Raw genomic sequence first — 7,184 nt, 5'->3', positions numbered from 1 at the left:
ATCAAGCTAAGTGACTAGTCCAGGGTCACACAGTCACACAGTTCATGAATGTCTGAGACCAGGTTTATACTAAGGTGATCCTGAGTCCAGGGATGTAACCCTATCCACTGTGCCATCCAACTGCCCCTCCAGTTCAATTTTTTAAGAAGAATAGACTGAAGTAATCAAAAAATCTTAGAGTAAATGGGCTCTCATATTCCTTAAAGTTAATCAATGTAAAAAAAGAACTATTTTCTATAGCAAATTAAAAAATGGATAACTTGTTTGAAGACATACAATGAAGAATTACTCAAAGGTGACTATCAGTTTTTAATTGCTCCAATCATTAGGAAAAATCTTTTCTTGTCTTAAGTCAAAATGTATGTTTGGACATTCTAGTCATTACAGTTCTGCTCCCTGGGGTCTAACACAATGTCTCTAATCTCTCATCCACATAACACACCTTTAAATACTTCATTGGCCTACACGGAATTATTCTTTAACCAAGATAACTATACTTTTTATTTCTTATCTAGAATTGTTTCCATCAAGTCTCAAATTTATGTGTTCCAGGTAGCAATGTCATTCCTAAAATGTGAATACCAGGATGGAGAAAATGCTTTAACATACTCAGATATGGGGAATCTAAGTGCTACAGGGAATAAAGCAACAGCTTGGAATCAGGAATATATGAGTTCAAATGTAGTCTCAGATATTTTCCAGTCATGTAACACTGGACAGTTCACTTAAGCTGCATTTGCCTTGGTTACTCGTCTGAAAATGAGATCAGAGAAGAAAATAGTAAAGAACATCAACATCTTTTCCAAGAAAATCTCATGAACAAACGTGCATGGGGTCCTAGAGAGCCGGACACAACTGAACAGAAAAGCAACAAAAATTCTGAAAAGTGTGGAGGATAGCTGTACCTGATGCTGCCTTACTCATTTGGGACAAATAATTTCTCTATCTGTTCATATCTGGCATTAGTATTTTCCTTCTATGTATATTATTAGATAGTATACCAGTTGCCTATCGGTGTACCAGTACCTTCTTTATGGTGACGCAGTGTCAGTTGATATGAGTCCCTAAAATTTGATATACAAATGAAGAATTGGTAGCTCCAATGTCTGGGAAGATACAATGTAGTTGGGTCTCAATTACTTCCTTTGAGAAATCTATCATTACTTCCAAACTGAAGTCCAATTGCAAACTATTTCAAAGTCCCAACATGACTTTTGTGCTCAAAATGACCTGGAAAATGATGGACAAATGTAATTGCTCTCTCTTTTCTTAGCATATTGCCTTTAAATGAAGTTGGTCTTAGAAAGAAAAAAACCTTACCTATTGATAGTGTAGGAAGTTCTAAAATTTGTCCCAGTCTGAGTAAGATGTACCTCCTGCTGTTATAAAATAATTCAAGTTACTAAATCCCGGTCAACATTTATTTCATCCCACAGAAAAATCAAATGATATTAAAGGGAAAAGAAGCCACACGAAAACATTTTTTCAAAGGAAAATATAAAGTAGCAAAACTTTTATCAGATAGAATGGAATTGGTTTTGAAGTGACATTACAGTGAAATATGTCTCTCCCACAGCATCAATGCTCTTTCCAGGCCCTTGGGATCATGGATGAATTCCTCTTTGTTCCCAAAGGTGGCCACACTACTATTGTGCTCTGGAGTCAGCTCCAAGTGGTTAATGAAGAAATCATTGGCCTTTGAGTATGAGACCCAAACTGTAGAAATCAATAAATTCTACAAATCAGGTCTTAATTATTTTTTCTGATGATTTAGATTTCAACAAAGTGATAAAAATAACAATGTTCAAAGTTTGTCATATAATTTTTATTTTCTTGAGAACCAGAACTTCAGCATTTCAAATGGTCATATTTGTTTTTAGGAATTTCTGAACAAGCAATGTCATTAACATCAAAATTATATCTCCCAAGCAACTCATCCAAATTTCTCTCAAAGTAGCAAACTATTTAAAAATGATGTAGCTGTGATCTTCCTCTATCTAGGAAAATTACTATCTCGAATTTGCATATTTACGTGTGTTTTTGTGAGGTGGAGGTATCTAGGTGGGGCACTGGATAGAGCACTTGTCTTGGAATCAGAAAGAGTCAACTTCATAAGATAAAACAGAATTTAAGTCATTTATTAGGCATGGGACCCTGGATTAGTCTTATTACCCTGTTTGCCACAGTTTATCATCTGTGAAATGAGCTGGAGAAGGAAATGCGAAATCACCCAAATAACTCTGTCAAGAAAACTCCATGGGGACACAAAGAGCCAAATACAACTGAACAAGAAGAAGACAACACACATATTATGCTTTCCACATAGCGAGCTTATAAGAAAAGGCATTTTTATTAAGGATTTTAAACATGAGGAAACTGATATTGCCTAGGGCTATACATGTGGAAAATATCTAATTCTCAATAAATCTAGGTCTCTATCAACTCCAAATAAACTACACATTCTACTACATAATTTTGCCTTAAACAAAATTGCATTACACTTTTCTGTGCATAAGTACAATAATTGGATTTGGGATTGAATCTTAGATTTGGAAAGGCACAAATTGAATCTTCTCTCTAAGTAAAAATTTGATCTAATTGAATTTGTCTTCCCCTCACAGCTTTCCTGAAAGCATTTTTGACATCTTTGTTCCTAAGACTATAAACTAGAGGATTCAACATGGGGATGATCATTGTGTAAAAAACTGACACTATTTTGTCCATGTCCATTGAATGGCTTGAGCTGGGTTGGAAATACATGAAGAAAATTGTCCCATAAAATATAGACACTGCTGTGAGATGGGAAGCAAAGGTCGAGAAAGCTTTCTGGCGGCCATCAGCAGAATGATCTTCAGGATTGTAATGAAAATAAGCAAGTAAGAAGTAAAGATGACAAGAAATGGGAAAAAGCTGGTGAATGACCCTAAGATAAATAATACTGATTCAGTGGTATGAATATCAGAGCAGGAGAGAACTAGAAGAGAGGGAAGATCACAGAAAAAATGATGGATTATATTGGACCTACAAAAGGAAAGGCTAAATGTGTTTCCCATGACAATGGCAGAAGATAAAAAGCTACAGATGTAGGAACCACTGGCCAGAAGTGCACATAGAGTTGATGTCATGGTGGTGGTATAATGCAGGGGATTACATACAGCTACATGACGATCATATGCCATGGAAGCTAAGAGAAAGCTTTCAGTAGCAGCAAAAGCCCCAAAGAAAAACATTTGTGTAGCACACCCATTATAGGAGATGACCTTGTCCCCTGTAAGAAGACCAGCCATCACCTTGGGAGTAACAGCTGAAGCATAGCCAAAATCCACCAGAGACAGGTTACTGAGGAAAAAGTACATGGGGGTGTGGAGGGCATTATCCCAGGAGGTCAGAACTACTATGCCCAAGTTCCCTAATAGTGTGATGAGATAGATGAGGGTGAACATTATGAAGAGAGGAACCTGAAGTTCTGGATCATTTGTTATTCCTGTTAGGATGAATTCATTTACTTTAGATCTGTTCTCCATTTGTTATTTGAGAGTGATGTCATTCACCTACAACATAAGAATAACAATCAAAAAAATTTCAATTTGTTTTATGAATGTCTTAAAAGCATAAAAAAAAAGCAGAGGCCTATGTTAGATGAGGGCTTCACATAAGCAATTAAGAACACCTAGGTAGTTATCATAGGCATTACTCTTGGTATTCAATATTCATTCATCCACTTTCTCTTAAACACAGAAAGGTCTTCATTTCTTACTTTTTCTTACTTTTTCTTACAATTGCTAAAAAAGATCACAATGCCCAAAGTGTTACTTTCCAATTCAGGAAAGGGAATTTTCCCATTGTTTGACAACAATCAGTATAAGGATGGAACTACTTACTGTGAGACATAGTTGGGGAGCTTGATCTTTCCTCAGGAATATACTTAATTCTGATGACGTGTGAAAAGAAGAATAAAGAAGAAGGAAAATCAATTAAATGGAAAGCTAATGAACTGAGATATGGGGAGGGATGTTCCAGAAAAGTTTTCCAAGAATTTGTGGGTATTCTGCTTAGATCTGCAATCCTTATAGCTTTACAATGTATGCAATGGACTGAAGAGACAGTTGCCAATGGACAATAGTTGCACACATGGGAATCATCTGTCAAAAAGTATACTAAGGGTTTCTCTTAATAATAACTGGATGATTTCTAAAATTGTTTCTTTTATACAGCTTGTCCCTTTTTAAATTCTTCAACATTGTCACTAGGGAAACAGAAGGAGGCCACAAGAAAGAAAGATAAATATTTTGTCCTTTCATTCACTCTGGATTTTTCCAGAGATATCATCACTTTGTAATTAGGTTCTTTCAGGTTTGAGCTATAATCTCACATACAGCAAATCTTTCTTTTTCCATTCCTTTCTATTTCAGTGCCTCTCTAATTTTGGATTATGCCTTTGGATTATTTCTATTTTTTTTTCCTGAATGAAGTTCATTTGTAAACTGATATTTGCATGTATTTGCATAGAGATTTTGGACTCCTTGTTGACCTCTACCTTATTAACATTCTGTTGGTCACCTAGTAGGAACTCGATGTGCTGATTTAGTGATTGGTCAGTGGTTGCCTTGCCTTTGAAGGCTCTATAAGATAAGTTGGCCTTCAGGTCTCAGACAGCTATATAGTCTATTCCCAGTAACCACTTTAAGCCTTTTCAGCTCAGTAGGACCTGTGTCTCTTGTGCATAATTAAGTTTTCATTGTAGTTATAGGCAGGCTGCCGCATGCTACTTATAACAATAAGTATCTTTAAAAATATTTTAAGTAAACAGAAATGTAGAATCTCAAGTCACGAGATCTGCCCAAACTTCCAACTTTTCTTATTGTGACTTTTGACCACAGACCTCACCTTTGTTCACTCATAAGGCAAAAAAGGATAAAGGTAAAGGTGCTACAGGTTAGGACTCCTTTGAATTAAGGAGACAATTATGTAAAATTATTTGAAAACCTTAAAGCTCTCTAAAAGTGATGTCTACAGTAATTTTAATTGACACTACTGCTACTATGTGTTATCTATCGCAGATTCCTTAAGGTATTTTACTTCTAGAATTTCATAGACCTCAGTTTGCTCATTGATAAACGATGTTAGGCTAAACCATATCTATGATCCTTTGAATATCTGAAGTGATGATTCTCTGAAAATTAATCCATATTAATTTTATATATTTTCATTAGTCTTCATAGTTATATACTGAATGAACATTTTTAAATGTGTTTAGCATGAGACCAATAGATAAGGACAAAGTAAATAAAACTTTATCTCTTAGATTAAAGAAGAGTAATAAGAAATCTACTTTTATAACTATTGACAATGAAGGATTTACATTTACCATAAAAGGTATTATAATGATTAAAATTGTCAAATAACTTAAAGTCAAGATTTGTAATATTATTTCTCATACATGGCAAGTGTGCAAATTCCATAATGAATACTATTGAATCAAATAGGTACAGGCATATTCCATGAGAATCCTTTTCACTCCTATACTCTAGGTGAAATTCTCTTGAATTGCTATTTCTAGAGAAAGCCCTACTTGGTCACCAGGACTGACAAAATGATTTGATTCCTGCTCAGATTAATAGGCACTTATTTGGAAAATTTATTAGGAGTCTGAATATTTGAATTCCAATTTTGCATGGATATGCACTAATTTATTATGTGATTATATGGAAGTTATTCAATATTACTGCACTTCTCATTTAGAAATGGATAATATTTCTTAGGGGATAAAGATTACATAAGTGGTTGTGAGAGAGGAATTTGTCAAATTTGTTAAATCACACCACAGATTCATATTAATTGTATATATCTGGACAAGTCATTTAAGTCAATTAGTCACAATTTATTTATCTATAAAGCGAGAAGGACATAATAATAATGGAATTCATCTCCAGCAGATGTTGAGAGAATTCAGTGAGAAAATTAAAGTTTTTCTAAATGTTGTATAAATGTTTCTATTTTCATTCAGGGCAAGAACTCTATCTCACCTAAATTTTCTTATCAAAGGTCCGCAAAAGTTGTTTTTTTTTTTTAATACAGTGCTATGCAGTCTGTTCTTAATAAAAATTATTAAATCAAATGTTTATTTGCACTGCTCAGTCTTCCATCCCACAAATGCACCCTTTGGTTACTGAATAATGACAAAATTGAAAAGTTGCAAGTAGTGGGTATTAACAAATAATACTAGTCCTACACGATTCCCTTTGAATCTTGACAGTCCTATGAAATATGTACCTCAAGTCTATTTGTACCTAGTTGGTGAGAAGAAAATGAAAATAAAACAACTTACCCATGGGCAAGTGTGTCACTTTTAGAAATATGTAAGCTCTTTGTAGATCTTCCTCTCCCCAGGTACATCAAGGTTTTCACTAGACCATTTTAGTGTCTACATAAACACAGCAATTGAGATTGGATACCCCAGAGCTTAACTGGCTTGATATGGGGAATGATGGCCAAGATTCCAAAAAGGAGAGCTAATAAAAAACTTTATATTCAAATTTGGCCATAAAGTCCAAAATCTAAAAAGCAAACCCTATAATTGTATTGGAGAAACTCTTCATTTATCATGGGGGCAAAGGATTCAAAAGTTCCTAGCAGCAGAGAAGTCACTGTTAGCCACTGATGTTTCAGTTACAGCAACAAAGTTATCAAAGCCCATTCCTACACAAAACTTAATTCACCCTCAGTCAACAGGAAAGGAAACAAATAAATGGGTGAATGACTCAGGAAATTTAACTCATCAGTTTATTCCCCAACACTAAACCCTCTAGTAGAATATTTCAAGGTAACTAAAGTCATGGATGAGAAAGGAATATTTTGTAGACTTGGACGTCCTACAGCTCTTGGGAGATGGGGTTCCCTTGGAGATACCAGGTAGTTCTGCTGCCAACTCATGAACAAAACAAACCATTAAATATGGGTGTGACTATGGAAAAAGACCATTTTCTCATGAGTACTTTGTCATTTTAGCTTGTTATTTGTAAAGTGACTTAGACAGGGGCCTGATTAAGGTCATGGACAAAAGCTGAATACTGGTCCTACTTCTGCTTTTGCCTTGCTGGGTGTCATTATCCAAGTCACTGAGAATCACCAGGTCTCATTTCTCCTTTTATGAAATGGAGTAATAATCTCAGACCTGAAAACAA

General features: G+C 35.0%; 1 pseudogene; it reads right to left on the bottom strand.

Moving 5' to 3' along the window:
• Positions 1-2,577: 2,577 nt before the first annotated feature.
• LOC141516692 (olfactory receptor 5B2-like) lies at positions 2,578-3,536 on the bottom strand (annotated as a pseudogene).
• Between the last annotated feature and the right edge of the window lie 3,648 nt (positions 3,537-7,184).

Source organism: Macrotis lagotis, chromosome 3, assembly GCF_037893015.1.
Source record: "Macrotis lagotis isolate mMagLag1 chromosome 3, bilby.v1.9.chrom.fasta, whole genome shotgun sequence".
NCBI lineage: Eukaryota > Metazoa > Chordata > Mammalia > Peramelemorphia > Peramelidae > Macrotis > Macrotis lagotis.
Note: the sequence above shows the minus strand (reverse complement) of the source record. Positions and strands in the feature narration are given on the sequence as shown.